General features: G+C 42.6%; 1 protein-coding gene across 4 annotated transcripts in view; it reads left to right on the plus strand.

Annotated features, from left to right (window-relative positions):
• VPS16 (VPS16 core subunit of CORVET and HOPS complexes) overlaps positions 1-15,712 on the plus strand; it is a 521,592-nt gene that overhangs the window by 103,272 nt on the left and 402,608 nt on the right. The window lies entirely within an intron of this gene.

A 15,712-nucleotide genomic window follows, 5' to 3' on the forward strand; every position in this document is an offset into this window, starting at 1 on the left:
ACACCATCTGAAGTACAGTATATGACACATCCCATTTTACATAACAAGTCTCTCCCTAGCAAGTTAGTAGGAACCGCTGCAGCCAAGAGAAACAAATAATTAGTATGCAGAGGCCCGATAGTAACTTCAGCGGGTTTAGTTAGAGGATAATGTAACACTCTTCCCGTTACCCCCATAGCTGGAATGGTTTTACTGGTCACCTGTAGATGAAAAGGAGAGATTATCACAGATCTGGCCGCCCCTGTATCTACAAGAAAAGTTTGTTTCCTACCAGCTATGTCAACTATCATTGTTGGTTCTTCTCTCTGACTCTCAGTTAACCTCACTGGCTGTAGACTACAGGTATGACCTGACCCCTAGCGCTGACTATTGCTTTCGCGCGCAGCATTTGCTGCTGTAACGTGTGCGGGCAGGTGTGAGTCTTCTAGTCTATGTGAATCCCTCCTTGGAGGATATCTATGTGACCCTTCATTAGGATTATACCTTCCCTTTGTACAATCTTTTCTCATATGTCCTTCTTCTTTGCAATTATAACATCTCAACATTCTGCGTTTCCGGTTATGTGGGTTATATGCTGGTGGTCGTGTATGCATTCCCTCTAATGCTTGTATACTCACCGTCATCAACTTGTCACTCTTTTCTTCCCTTTTCCTAAAAATATTTTTGTCATGTTCCACAGCAATCTCTTTAAGAGAATCTACCGTGCTGCCCCTCCAACCAGGGGTTGAGGTTTGTACTCTTGTTTTTAGATTTTCCTTTAAACCATCCATCAGTACTGTTACCGCTACTTCCCTATGATATGGGTTCTCCCTTATATCTGATACCCCAGTAAACTGTGTCATTGATGCAAGAGCTCTACCAAAATAGTCCGCTGCAGTTTCACTATCTTTTTGTTTTATGGTGAAAATCTTACTCCAATTTACTACTACTGGAAAATAGATGGCTAAGTGTTTGACAATTTGTTCTATATTTTCTTGGTTAATCTCATCAGTCAAGGTGTCATCTTCGTCCAACAAACAATCTCTAATAAATTTTTGTATGTCAGTATGGGGAGGAAGACACGCCCTCAACACTACACGCCAATCCTTATTGGTTGGTTCGTGTGCATTTCCTAAGTCTTTAACAAATTTCTGACACTTTGCCAACTCTTTTCTAGGATCTGGGAATTCAGTCATAATGGAACGTAACTCTGATCTAGTCCAAGGAAAATGCATTGTAACATTTCTTGAAGGAACTACACCATCCTTATCCGGTTTTCCATTGGGTACGCACCCACTGGTTCACTGGTTTCAGAAGTCACTATCGGATCTGATGTTTCAAGATTTAGAACGCTATCACTCCTAGTGATCACAGTACTCTCACCTATCTCAGCCATTGCTCCTTTCCCATACTTACGCTGACCCTCTAGCATATTAATAACAGCATGAGCAATGGCTGAAATCACAGTGGGTTCATCTTCATCTTCTGATACATTTGTTTTGAACTGACTTAAAACAGGATATAACTAAGCAATTTTTCTTTTTTCAGTTTTAATAACGGCTGTACTTACCCCTCCCGCCACATAAGGTGGCGGGGGCGCGCTTGCGATGAGTTCGCCACGCTTCTCAACGGCTACTTCCGCCGTGCGCGCGCTTTTCGATACGCCTACTTCCGCGGTGCATTCGCTGCTCTGCCACGTGTTACCTTCCATTTGCCACAATTTTAAACAATCATTATGTCTATTTCTCACTTTCGTTGACTTAATCAACCATACTTTATCTTTTACAGTATTTAGTACCTCTGCATTAAAACTCCCTATTGTTAGGAAAGGCCTATCACAATCTTTGGTCATCTTGACCCACGTGTTGCAATACGCAGTTGCGTATGCACCATATTTCTTACACATGAGAAATCTCGCTGAACCAATAGGCCCTTCCTTAGGCAGTACCTTGGCCTTCTCTAGCGTTTGCTTAGCACCCATATTGAACAATAGGGTCCCAGAAATATCACAATATCCTGCCACAAAATAGGGTTCCAGAAATAACACAATATTCTGCCACTAATTTTCAACACTACCACTAGAGATATTTTACCGGCCTGTGGACGTATTTGCTACAAGCCGTGTCCACTCGCTTCCTCTCGTATTAAACAAGGACCCCATATACAGAAATATCAATACGGACTAAAGGGTTATCAGCTCCCTGATCACCCCTGACTCTCCAGCAAAATCTGTTGAGTTTATTACAACTGGTAGCATCCAGTAAAGTCAATTACCAGCCTTACCAACGTAATTTCTCCCTGTTACTCCCAAGTCACAATCGCGGCTTTCCTTGCCGTGTGGTGCAATCGCAACGCTTAAAGCTAATCTGTAAGCGATACGATTACCCTTGGGTGCACGTCGCGAAAACTTATTCAGTTTCCGCCCCCGGTATACCTGCCTTGTATACCGTACACCAGTTGGGCACCTGCCTCGTCAAACAGCAACTGACACTCTATTTTACAATAGATAAAACCTTAGTGTATTTAAAGTCAACAAATCACACGACATACACCTTTTCTGCGCAGAAAATAAAAGAATTCCCAACAATAGTAATAATGTCCCAGAGGTTTTCACAAGTGATTTATACTATGCATGTATAACAACTATCAAAACGATTGTTTAACCACGTGGCAAATCTACCGGAAGTTCGCGTACGCACAGCAGGAAATACACATACGCTACGCAATGCAATACAGTTAAAACGCACAATGACAGTAAAAAGAAACAGTTTTCTCTTTTGTCCCTAGGTTCTAGTTAGCGTGCCCTAGACAATGCAAAACGGACATTCAGTTTCACAACACAGAGTAAAATTCAGGTTTTGAACACATTGCGTTCTTACCCGTTTATGACGCGTCTCCACCCTATGTTGAGGAACCGAAATCCGTTGGTCTTGCGTATCATCGGCAACGAAACCTCCAAATTGTTAAATGCGTATTGTCGCTAACCAATAACGATTGTCGAACCTCGATTTGTGTTTCCAACGCGCAAAGATTTATTCGCAAAAAGTAGTATAAGATGTTCAAGCGAAGTGATAATAAATACAGCGTTACTTATTGCAGGCGCTCTGGATCCAGTGTACAGTCATTCAATCCTGAAGTCTGGGCACAAGATGTCTGAACACTAGATGTGAAGCTGCTGCTTATATGCACACAGAAATACAGTAATACAATGGAGATGGTATAGCTTGCTTCTATTGGTCCAGGTTTCAGGAAGGTCCAAGGGGTTGTCAATCATTGGCTAGTTCATCCTAAAGAATCCAAAGGAGGGGTTCATCTCTTCAGGGGGTATACTCAGCTCTTCCCGCCAAGATTCCTTAGTCTTAAGTAGTTCATAATTCCCTATCATTCATAACTTGTGTATGCACGCTGCGATTCCTTCACAGAGTGAGCCAAACAGTAGCAAATGTAAAGAGGTTTATTATGGTACCACACATGATATGATTACTTCAACCTGTTCCATATATTTCACTAATGTGCATATAACTTATATATAACATAAATACTACTATATTTCGACATAAATGACTATGTGTTGCAACTACCATTAATGTGTACTATTTTACAAGTATGCGTGTTTGTGCGAATGTATGGTAAAAGACCAAATACTGTTGCTGCCACGTGTTGCAGCTGCGTACGCCCTTTTACGCTGTAGCGTGCCCTTTTATGCGGTAGCGTACCGTACGCATCTTTTCAGACAAAGACAACCAAGTTTGCTCGATTTTAATTGAAATGACTTTATCCAATTTGCTGACTTCGACAGAGCGAAAGATAGGAAATAAAAAAATATATATGTATATATACCACACACTTCTGCCTTACAGCACTGTGGTCATCAGTTCAATTCCCTACCATGGCCTTATCTGTGAGGAGTTTGTATGTTTTCCCCATGTTTGCGCGGGTTTCCTCCCACACTCCAAAAACATACTGGTAGGCTAATTGGCTGCTAACAAAATTGACCCTAGTCTGTCTCTGTCTGTCTGTCTGTGTTAGGGAATTTAGACTGTATACTCCAGTGGGGCAGGGACTGATGTGAGTGAGTTCTCTGTACAGCGCTGCGGAATTAGTGGCGCTATATAAATAAATGGTGATTATGATACCACTGGGAAAATAATATTTTGTATATATAGGAGTACGATTCTAGCAAGATCCTGCCTGTCTATTTCTCCAGGGCATATGTTCCATATACCACAATGTTGTTATCAATGTTAATGAAGACCTCAGAGAAATAAAATTTCACAGCTTTAGATCTCTTATTTGGTTATGGTAATTACAGAAGATCTACTGATCTATTTCCTATTCCCCCAATCTAGTTACAATCATGTATAATCACAAAGGCGATAGATAGTATGCCCATTTAAAACGCCTGCAGCCATATTGGAAACCAACATGTGTGAATTTGCATGTTCAGCTAGACTTTGTTGTTGGTGAAATCATTAAAGAGATAACATCTTAAGTTAGCTTGTACCCAGCTTTAGACTTTCAAGATGGACTTACTAAAGGTCTTGCCTTATCCACACTAAAAGTTGAAGTGTCGGCACTAGGTGTCCTTTTAGATACTAGTTTAGCTTCGGAAAAAGTATTTAGACGTTTTTTCCAGGCAGTAAGTATTATCCTTACTTCTGTCAGACTTTTTGTGGCTCAACTTAGTCCTTAATATGCTAATGGTTTTTGCTTTGAGGTACGAGCAGGGGTGGGTGTTGCGTGAGAGGAGTTTTGAGACAGGAACTACAAGCCTTGGACTCACCGCCTGGCTGCCCATGTTAGGCCTTTTCACTATACCTTCTTCACGGGAGTCTTGCTGAGTACCTCTCACAGAGGAGAGAGAATGTTCATCCTGCAGAGTTTACACTGCATCCTGCTTCAGATCACCAGCCGCTCAGCAGTAAGTTCTGTTACGGTCTCCTTATCACCGCACACACCACACCACTTGACCAAGTCTCCATTCACCTCACGCTATACTCTACTACATAATGACTCCCCAAATGTGCTGCTACAAGAACTTGTGAGATTTATAAGTGGAATGGATTAATTGACCAGCTGCCTGTGTACCTGATCACACCGTGCAAGCATGTACTGCTTGCACTCTTCTTCTGTCTCGCCACTTCTCATTTGTCTGGGAAGAGTATAATTATATCTCTACATAAGTTATTGACATTCCCTCCATTTTGACCACAGAAGTTTACCTGGTTTGTCCTTTTATTTGCTGCTGGCACTTGCATCTATGATGCTCTGAGTCTGTCCAGATTCACACTATTGAGCACTAAACAGCTGTTTGTCTGCATTATACATTTCATCAGGGCCACTTACACATATTCTAGAGACTTTTTTTTTTTTTTTTTCCTCCTGTTTTTATAGTGCTGTACTATAGTTACTATATCATGTATATCCACCAGAGGTCAGTTCCTCCCTCTTTGTGAAAGTACAACTTCTTTAATTATCTTAATTATCTCTGTGCCTTTTTAGATGAGACAGCTGCTTGGCCTTCTATCTGGAACTATACTCACTCTGGGGCACAGATCTCCACCATGTTTTACAGGTAGACACGCTCTAGGGAGTCTATTTATAAAACTGCATATTTGAAAAAGTGGAGTTGTTGCCCCATAGCAACCATCAGATTGTAGTGTGCATTTATTTAGTACATTCTACAGAATGACAGCTAGAATCTGATTGGTTGCTATAGACATCATCTCCACTTTTTCAAACCCGCAGTTTAGTAAATATACCCTAGGCCTTTCCTATACAGTGGCCCATTTCTTGTACTAATAGAATTGAAGTTCAAACTCCAATTGATTTATGTAGCCAGTCCGCCTCACTACCCTCTATAGTGGCACCAGTGACTCTTGCATGTTATACTGACTATTCATAGGTGTAAATTCAATTCTCCACGCTCACGCTATTTTTGTTATTACGGGAATTGCTGCGCGTTATTACTATTACTACGCTAATTTCTCCTCTGATATTTGCTCGCAGCTATCTGAGCCGCCAGCAGTAATCCGCGTAGAAATTACCGTATTACCGGTAATAGTGCGTTGGCCACGCTGTTCTAAAGAACAACGCGGGGAATTGAATCTACCCCATAGTCTGCTATCTTGTCTTCCTATAAAAAGAAAACTTGCTTTTTATTCATATTTAATAAAACTATTTTTATTTACACTTACAGTTCTATTACTTTATTAGAAACCAGTGAAATAGAAGGAAAGATTTTTTTTTGTAATATTGTAATTTGTATCTGCTTTATCTTGTTTTTTATTTTTAATAAAATTCTAAATTTTCATTCTTCCTTCTCTTGTGTGCTCCTTTTTCAGAAGTGATTCTTAGGCAGGGTACACACTACAGTGTGTTCAGCAGATAATCTGGCCAATCAGACGATAAACGAGTGACTGGCCCGATATCACAGTAGTGTGTATCCTGTAACAAGGAACGATTATCATTCTAAAGCACTTATCGTTTGATTGTTAAACTGGAATAAAAATTTTGTTAAAAAATGGAACATTGTTGTTCAATTCTGCAGTGTATATGCATTCTGCAGAATTGGAACGTCCATTTAGCTGATAGTGACAGCCCCCTGCCACTAGGTGCGAACTCGCCAAGCTGTCAGAAACGGGGGATCTGCAGGTGACGGAGGGCAGCCAGATCCAGCTCCGCTTCTGTGGACTCATTTGGTTGTTTGGCTGTTTAATATTTTCCAACCAATCCACCTAGCAATCATGTAGTGTGTGTAATTTTCCGATGGATCCACAGCCAAATGCTGATAGTTCCTCGAGCTGCGGCTCCTTTGGATGCGTGTGTATCTTAATTTCTGATGCCTGCACCAGTCCCATGTGCTGTGGTGTCCGCACGTCGCTCATTTTGTAATTAGGTGCTTCTAGCGGTAAAGCAATAGCAGGTATCTAATGCATTAATGTGTATAGCATATGTCTGCCAGTTTAATTGTAAACCTTTGTCAGTGTAGTCTTATAACAAAGTTTTATTTATATGTGTATTGCTTATGTCATTATAGCTATGTGTCACTTGATTTGGCACTCAATACATATATAAAGGTTAAATATCTGTATTACATTTGTCTGCCTGCATAATTAAATACATTTTTCTATATAACACGTTTTTGGGTTTCCTATAGATGTGTGTATTATATGTCTGGTTGCATATTAATCTGGTGTAAATTGTTCTGCATCTTGCTCCTGTGTTCTGTAAAAAAAAACCTTTTACATGTACATTTAAGATGTTTTATATTCAAACCTTTATTTACTTTTAAATGCATATATTTGTAAAATACGCAGAATAAACAACACATTGTACATCTAGCAGATTTGTTGTTGAATTATGCTTCCAAAAAAAACAAATGAAAAATAAAAAAATGAAACATAGCTGATCACTCCCTCTGATGAAGTTACGTTCCGTAATGAAACGCGTTAGAGGCATAGAGACAACAACTTAGTTGTCCTCATACGATTCTAATACCTATCTCTTGCTGTTTCATTCATTTGGATTATATGCCTCAATTGCCGGCTTTCTTCTCCGCTGACTACATACAAGAATTGACACTCTTGGATTCACCTGGCATTGCACGGATTGTGCTCTCACCGGATTCTCTCCATTTCCCCGATCCCACTCCTTATTACTCACCCATATCATCAGCTCGTGTAGGGTGTCAGGAGGTTACACAGTTTCTGTGAACCGCGGTCCCTGTCAATCTCTATATTCAAGTTTACCGCACGGACGCATATTATTTTACACCCCGCTACAGCTTGAAAGGCTCTGATTATCAATCGCAGGAGGTCCTAATCTGCATCTATAAGGATATATTCCTATCATTATACCGGACATCCGATTAGTCACAGGAGACAAGTCTCCAACAGAGCTGTATTTCAAACGGGTATGTGGAGCGGTATATTACTTCACCTTTAGACAAGTGAGTAACCAACATTTATCACTGACGTTTATGGGCTTTTTCTTATACATTGGGATATATAGCGGACTTTATATCCATTTAGAAAAGACACTAATGAGCAAGTTTGAATAAAATGCTCTTAAATATCTATGCTCTATATAGAGCTATACATTGACATTTAATGATGTTTATACATTGAGAAGTGACTCATTATTATCGGCAGATTAAGAATTGTGGAAATTATCGGCATCATCTTTTTTCGGGGAATTTGTTCAACAAGCATTTTTATATATTCACACTCCTGACCACAGTACTGGCTACATTATAGACAGCTGTCATATCATCTTATTTAGTAGCACTGTGGTCTTCTAACAGTACTCATGAGATATGTTTTTTAACATTTTTATATTGTTACTATGTCACTGTGCACGGTGATGCAGTCTATGCTTACCTTTTTTTCCCCTTTAGTATGTTTCATTGTAAGCATTAGTAGGTATTTGTACACTTGTATATAATAGTAATACAATAAATTTTATTTATATGTGACAACTTGCAATTCTACTCCATTCAAACATTTCAGACATTTAGATAGCTAGACCAGTGGTTCCCAAACTTTTGCAGTTCGCGGCACCCTTAGAGTCTCCATAATTTTTCAAGGCACCCCTCCAAAATAATTACCGAGCAGTCCTGTTTTAGAAGTAGTTGGGTCAAAAAATTGTAATAGGTATTTAGGTCAGGACAAAAATGCTTATTTAGTTGTATCCAAAAATGCCCCCTCTGCATCCAGACACTTTGCCCTCAGGCACTCTGCCCCCTCTGCATCCAGACACACTGCCCCCTCTGCATCCAGACACACTGCCCTCTCTCACGCTGCCCCCTCTGCCCTCTCTCACGCTGTCCCCCCTCCTCTGCCCTCTGTCACGCTGTCCCCCTCCTCTGCCCTCTGTCACGCTGTCCCCCTCCTCTGCCCTCTGTCACGCTGTCCCCTTCCTCTGCCCTCTGTCACGCTGTCCCCCTCCTCTGCCCTCTGTCACGCTGTCCCCCTCCTCTGCCCTCTGTAAAGCTGTCCCAGCTCATCTGCCCTCTGTCACGCTGTCCCAGCTCCTCTGCCCTCTGTCCCTCTCCTCTGCCCTCTGTCCCTCTCCTCTGCCCTCTGTCCCAGCTCCTCTGCCCTCTGTCACGCTGTCCCAGCTCCTCTGCCCTCTCATGCTGTCCCCCTGCTCTGCCCTCTGTCACGCTGTCCCAGCTTCTCTTCCACGATGTCCTCCTCCTCTGCCCTCTGTCCCCCTCCTCTGCCCTCTGTCACGCTGTCCCAGCTCCTCTGCCCTCTCATGCTGTCCCCCTGCTCTGCCCTCTGTCACGCTGTCCCAACTCCTCTGCCACGCTGTCCCCCTCCTCTGCCCTCTGTCACGCTGTCCCCCTCCTCTGCCCTCTGTTACGCTGGTCCAGCTCCTCTGCCCTCTGTTACGCTGGTCCAGCTCCTCTGCCCTCTGTCAAGCTGTCCCAGCTCATCTGCACTCTGTCCCCCTCCTCTGCCCTCTGTCACGCTGTCCCAGCTCCTCTGCCCTCTGTCACGCTGTCCCAGCTCCTCTGCCCTCTGTCACGCTGTCCCAGCTCCTCTGCCCTCTGTCACGCTGTCCCAGCTCCTCTGCCCTCTGTTACGCTGTCCCAGCTCCTCTGCCACGCTGTCCCCCTGCTGTCACTCTCCTCTGTCCCCCTCCTGTAATGCTGTCACTCTCCTCTGTCCCCCTCCTGTCATGCTGTCCCCCTGCTGTCACTCTCCTCTGTCTCCCTGCTGTCACGCTGTCACTCTCCTCTGTCCCCCTCCTGTCACGCTGTCACTCTCCTCTGTCCCCCTCCTGTCACGCTGTCACTCTCCTCTGTCCACCTCCTGTCACGCTGTCACTCTCCTCTGTCCACCTCCTGTCACGCTGTCACTCTCCTCTGTCCCTCTCCTGTCACTCTCCTCTGTCCCTCTCCTGTCACGCTGTCACTCTCCTCTGTCCCTCTCCTGTCACTCTCCTGTCACGCTGTCACTCTCCTCTGTCCCCCTCCTGTCACGCTGTCACTCTCCTCTGTCCCTCTCCTGTCACTCTCCTGTCACGCTGTCACTCTCCTCTGTCCCCCTCCTGTCACGCTGTCACTCTCCTCTGTCCCTCTCCTGTCACGCTGTCACTCTCCTCTGTCCCTCTCCTGTCACGCTGTCACTCTCCTCTGTCCCCCTCCTGTCACGCTGTCACTCTCCTCTGTCCCTCTCCTGTCACTCTCGTCTGTCCCCCTCCTGTCACGCTGTCACTCTCCTCTGTCCCTCTCCTGTCACGCTGTCACTCTCCTCTGTCCCTCTCCTGTCACGCTGTCACTCTCCTCTGTCCCTCTCCTGTCACGCTGTCACTCTCCTCTGCCCCTCTCCTGTCACGCTGTCACTCTCATGTCTTGCTGTCACTCTCCTCTGTCCCTCTCATGTCACGCTGTCACTCTCCTCTGTCCCTCTGCTGTCACGCTGTCACTCTCCTCTGTCCCTCTGCTGTCACGCTGTCACTCTCCTCTGTCCCTCTGCTGTCACGCTGTCACTCTCCTCTGTCCCCCTTCTGCCACGCTGTCACTCTCCTCTGTCCCCCTCCTGTCACGCTGTCACTCTCCTCTGTCCCTCTCCTGTCACGCTGTCACTCTCCTCTGTCTCCCTCCTGTCACGCTGTCACTCTCCTCTGTCTCCCTCCTGTCACGCTGTCACTCTCCTCTGTCCCCCTCCTGTCACGCTGTCACTCTCCTCTGTCCCCCTCCTGTCACGCTGTCACTCTCCTCTGTCCCCCTCCTGTCACGCTGTCACTCTCCTCTGTCCCCCTCCTGTCACGCTGTCACTCTCCTCTGTCCCCCTCCTGTCACGCTGTCACTCTCCTCTGTCCCCCTCCTGTCACGCTGTCACTCTCCTCTGTCCCCCTCCTGTCACGCTGTCACTCTCCTCTGTCCCCCTCCTGTCACGCTGTCACTCTCCTCTGTCCCCCTCCTGTCACGCTGTCACTCTCCTCTGTCCCCCTCCTGTCACGCTGTCACTCTCCTCTGTCCCTCTCTCACTTTGCCCCCTCTGCCGCGCGCCAGCCATAAGACAAACAAACAGAAACACTTACCAATCCACGCGGCGCCGGGACCCAGCATCCTCCTCTCTCACGCAGCAGCTGTCACTTATATGACAGCTGCGTGAGAGAGGAGGATGCTGGGTCCCGGCGCCGCGCGGATTGGTAAGTGTTTCTGTTGTTTGTTTGTTTTTTATGGCTGGCCCGCGGCACCCCTGAGACAGCGCCACCCCTGGGAGCCGCAGCGCACCGTTTGGGAACCGCCGAGCTTGACCATTAGCGCTGCAGACGTTCTCTCTGGTTTATATTTTTATTACTATAAAACTTTACTTTTTAATGCTGAAAGTGCATAGTGCTTTGTGGCATAAGCTTCTGAAAAAAACAGACATCTCCATGAAGTTTTTTTCTAGATTTTTTAATTTTTGTTTTTACATCATTGATGTTTGTACTCCATTCTTTAAATTATTCGTCAAGCTTTTCCATTTTCTCTACCACACCCTGCAAAGGACTACCAACATTATTTTCTCCCTCAGAACGTTCGTCCAATATGATGATGACATCTATGAGAAAAGGAAAAAAAAAAGGTTTAGAATTTATCTTCTATATTTGTAATAAAGATTAGTAATTTTCCAACACCAAGTAAAGTCCCAATGTGCTCACCTTCTACACTGCTCGTAATAACTTTGTTGTGATCCCTCTTGTTGCATCTCTGCAAAGGTGCCCTTTACCTCCATAGGTTCTGTAAATTTTGGTTATTATAACAGTATACGTTTCTCTCCAAAGCATTTTCCACATGTGACTTCAAATACCTTGGAAATAATACAACATTTTAATATACTATATACTATTGTTAGTCGTTCATCTACAAATTCACTAACCAGTCCTTCAAGCAGTAAAACTCACTTTTTTTAATGTGTCTACGACTTCGCATCAGTCTCCGTTGTTCATTATTTTTTTGGTCTGACCAACGCTTCTGCGCTTGAAATTTATTTCTTTTCTTTCAAAGTTTCTCCTTAATTTGTTTTAGTAATTTATGCATTATTAGATCTTTTTTCTGGTATTAACTCTTAGGTATTTTCTCTTTTGGCAGTCGTAGTCGTACTGGTCCAGTACTTTTGCCATTATCTCCACATCTCTCGGGCTCATTGCCTTTGTTCTTTTCACGCCCGTCAATTGTATTTAGTTTTCTCCATCCCCCTCCACTACTTCCACTTTTCACACCCCCCACCGACACCAGCTCCTCATCCGCCATCTTCTTACGTCCCTCGATGCCAGATATGCTCCTCTGTAATTTTATAGACTAAGACATGGGCATTCGGTTCAGTTGTGGACCAATCAGTAGTGGTACCTGTACAGAATGGAGCATTGTGGGTGAAGGCCATTCGTGTTTAATAATGTCGTGTTTGGCAAATCTATCAATATATTTAACCCCTAGTAGTCCGAGAAATACGAACGAATACTACGGGCGTTTTACACCTTACATCCATTGCCATACAAGGTAAGTTGTGATTAATTTTTTCTTGTACCAGTGTGCGTATCGTAACAATTATGTAAATATATATTTTGTGAATGTTAATAAGTGTATATACAAAATACTTTGGTAATACTTATTAGAAATATTTATGATACACTAGTACATAAAATTATACTGAAATTATTTTATAAATATAGTACCATATATTGTAGAGTTTTTTAAATATCAGTGGACAAAAGATGACCATGACTCTTTATTTTTATTTTTAAACAGAACCTAAAAATGTCATATGACCGCAGTGTGGAGCTCATGAAGGATTTCAATGATTGCGCACCCCTGTTTGTGGAAAATAAATTCAAATGAATATTGTAACAGACTGTTACGTAATGTGGCTAGGCAAGAACTTGTGAAAGCATGTCTGCCACATTACCCTGGATCAAATTTGTAATGGGCAAAGAACAAAATACAGAACCTTCGGACTGTATTAAAAAAAAAAAAGAACTAAATAAGGTTGAGGCCTCAAAAAAAATCAGGGACAGGTGCAGATGATTATGTGCCAAAGCTGGTATTTTGACCTTCTGCACTTTATTTGTGAAAATGAAATTACACGGCAGTCCACCTGCAGCCTGGATACGGACAGTAGTTCTCCTACTGATGTGGTCCAAGCAGATGACTTACCTCCTAGTGGAACTGTAAGTAAAATATATTTTGCTGTTGATTTTTAACAGGTTTATTAAAGTAGAAATACATAACAATAAAGTTTGCACACATAACATGCTTATGCACAATTGTCACATAGTCATTCTGCCGTGACATAGCACCCTCCCCGGTAAAATATTGAAGGTATGCCTCCCTGTTTAATTGTGCACTGGCAATTGCATTTCTAAGGTGGCACGATTCTAGAGGTTACAAGCCAACTACCTCCGTTTCCTCAACATTGTTGTCCTCATACGTATGTGAACTTGCGTGCACAGGAGGTTTTACATCTTAGAAAGTTATGCAGAACACAACAGGGCATAACTACTTTGTCTATCTTGTCCAAACGCCGATTAATAGCAGAATGGAAAACTCTGAATCTGTTACTGAGAATTCCAAACGCATTTTCAACAACATGCCTAGTTCGTGACAGTATAATTAAATATCCGCCTTTCTGTAGACAAATTTCTTTTCGGGTATGGTTTCAATACACTGTTGTGCAATGCAAATGCTTCATCCGCCACAAACACAAAATGTAATTCATATTTTGTTTTACTTTCGCTTGGAATATGAAGTTCATAGTTTTTTAAGTTTGCTTGAAAGGGAGTCTGCTCCAATGCACCACTATCTGACACTTTCCCATTTTTTCCAATGTCCACAAATAAGAATACATAATTCGCATCCACTATGGCCATTGGAATGATGCTGAAAAATTCTTTATAATTGTAATAAAAAGATCCACTGTTGGATGGAGGCATAATTCGTAAATGTTTCCGATCAGTGGCGCCACCACAGTTTGGAAAATTCCAGTGCTTCTCAAATTTGTCTGCAATAATTTGTCATTGTTATACGGTTGCAGGGAATTGAAACATAAAGATGAGAGCAAGAGTTTAATTATATGCATTTAATTACTTTTTTTTCTTATTTTTCAAATACTCAGCCAGTTGTCCTGTCATAAGAACTTATGATGGAATTTGATGACCAAGAAGAGACAACTGCAACTATTGTACAGGGAACCCAGGTGACAGTCAACAGCCAGGATGTACGCAACAGAAGAGGTAGAAAAATAAAAAAAGGGTCCGTGAGGTTGATGAAAGTGATGCGCTAACTACAAAGATAAAAAAAAAAACTAAACCATACACTTTTGACCTACTTGGACAAACGAGAGCAAGAAAATAGTGCTAGTAGACCGATACAAGTGGAAATGGAACATTTGGTGTGCAGCCTCTTGTGTAGGACTACCAAAGAAGATTTGTACCTGTATACAATTCTGATGCCAGCAAACCAGAGGCAGACACCATCGTACACATTTCGGCATACACAGATGCAGCATGGTAGTATGGGAGGACAATATTTAATGCCAAAACCATTCCTCACTTCAACCCCCTATGCCCAGCTCAAACATGGAACACTTCAGTGGAAGGTCATCACAGATGCATAATAGCGAAGTGTTGCAATATGAACAACTATAAGTTGTATATTTGCTTGCTTTTATTGGTTTGTAGTTTATAAATTTAATATATATTGTAAATTTTATGTATGTAAATAAAATTATACATTTATATCTAAAAAAGACTATTTATGTTTACCAATCTTCATATACTGTTCATGGAGAACTTCAATGATAGCATCACAGGTCTCAGGTATTATCAAACCCAGAGCTAGCGGTGAAATTGCTGTGCTATATTTCAAATCAGCCAGTGCCCTTCCTGTTGCCAGAAATCTTAGGGTAGCAACCAGTCTCTGATCTGCAGATATGGGTCTCCTTAAACGGGTTTTCTCCTTCTGGATGATGGGGGTGACTAGTTGGATCACTTCCTGGAATATGGGTTTATTCATTCCCAGGAAATTCCTGAAGTCATCAGGGTTTTTGTCCTGTATTTCCTGCAGCAGGGACATATGAGAGAATGAGTCACTCCTCTTGAACCACTCTTTGGTCGAAGAAGATCTATTCTTTTTCCTTCTTTCCCTTCTGGTCTGTACTTGCAGTATTCTTGCTACAGTGAGCAGAAAAAGAGCCGTTGCCTGTCGTTCTTCAAAAGTATCCATATTAGTAAAAATTGTTTTTTTTTATGTGCAGTTGAGAATGATTTGGGGTGTTATTTAGTTGAAGTGCCCTTCTGTGTCCAGTCTTTCAGTCCTTGATGTAACCATACCTCACAGGATTTGGACATGAGCACGTTTTGGGCTGCATCCTTTATCTCTCCGGCAACACCCTGATACACCCAAACAATGTCTCCTAAATACAACGCTCTATTCCCAGTTCACAAAGACACATCTCTTAAAAGGTAGACCTGTCCCTGTAAAAATGGTACTGTTGAGGGAGGTTATGCACTTTATTGATTTATTGTTATATACCAGTTGCCTGTTTTGAGAGAATAATCATCTAAATGTACTACCTTTTGTGTAACAAACACATGGACACACAGCTGTCTGAGCTGAAATCATTTGTGTTGCATTTTAATTCTTTAGATGGCAAGGGGCTGTCAAGCTCGGTCTACTTTATCTTATGCTTATTATTTTCTCTTCAGTTTTGAAGAATGAATACAACACGCTTAAAAT

Source organism: Mixophyes fleayi, chromosome 7 (genome assembly GCF_038048845.1).
Source record: "Mixophyes fleayi isolate aMixFle1 chromosome 7, aMixFle1.hap1, whole genome shotgun sequence".
Classification (NCBI taxonomy): domain Eukaryota; kingdom Metazoa; phylum Chordata; class Amphibia; order Anura; family Limnodynastidae; genus Mixophyes; species Mixophyes fleayi.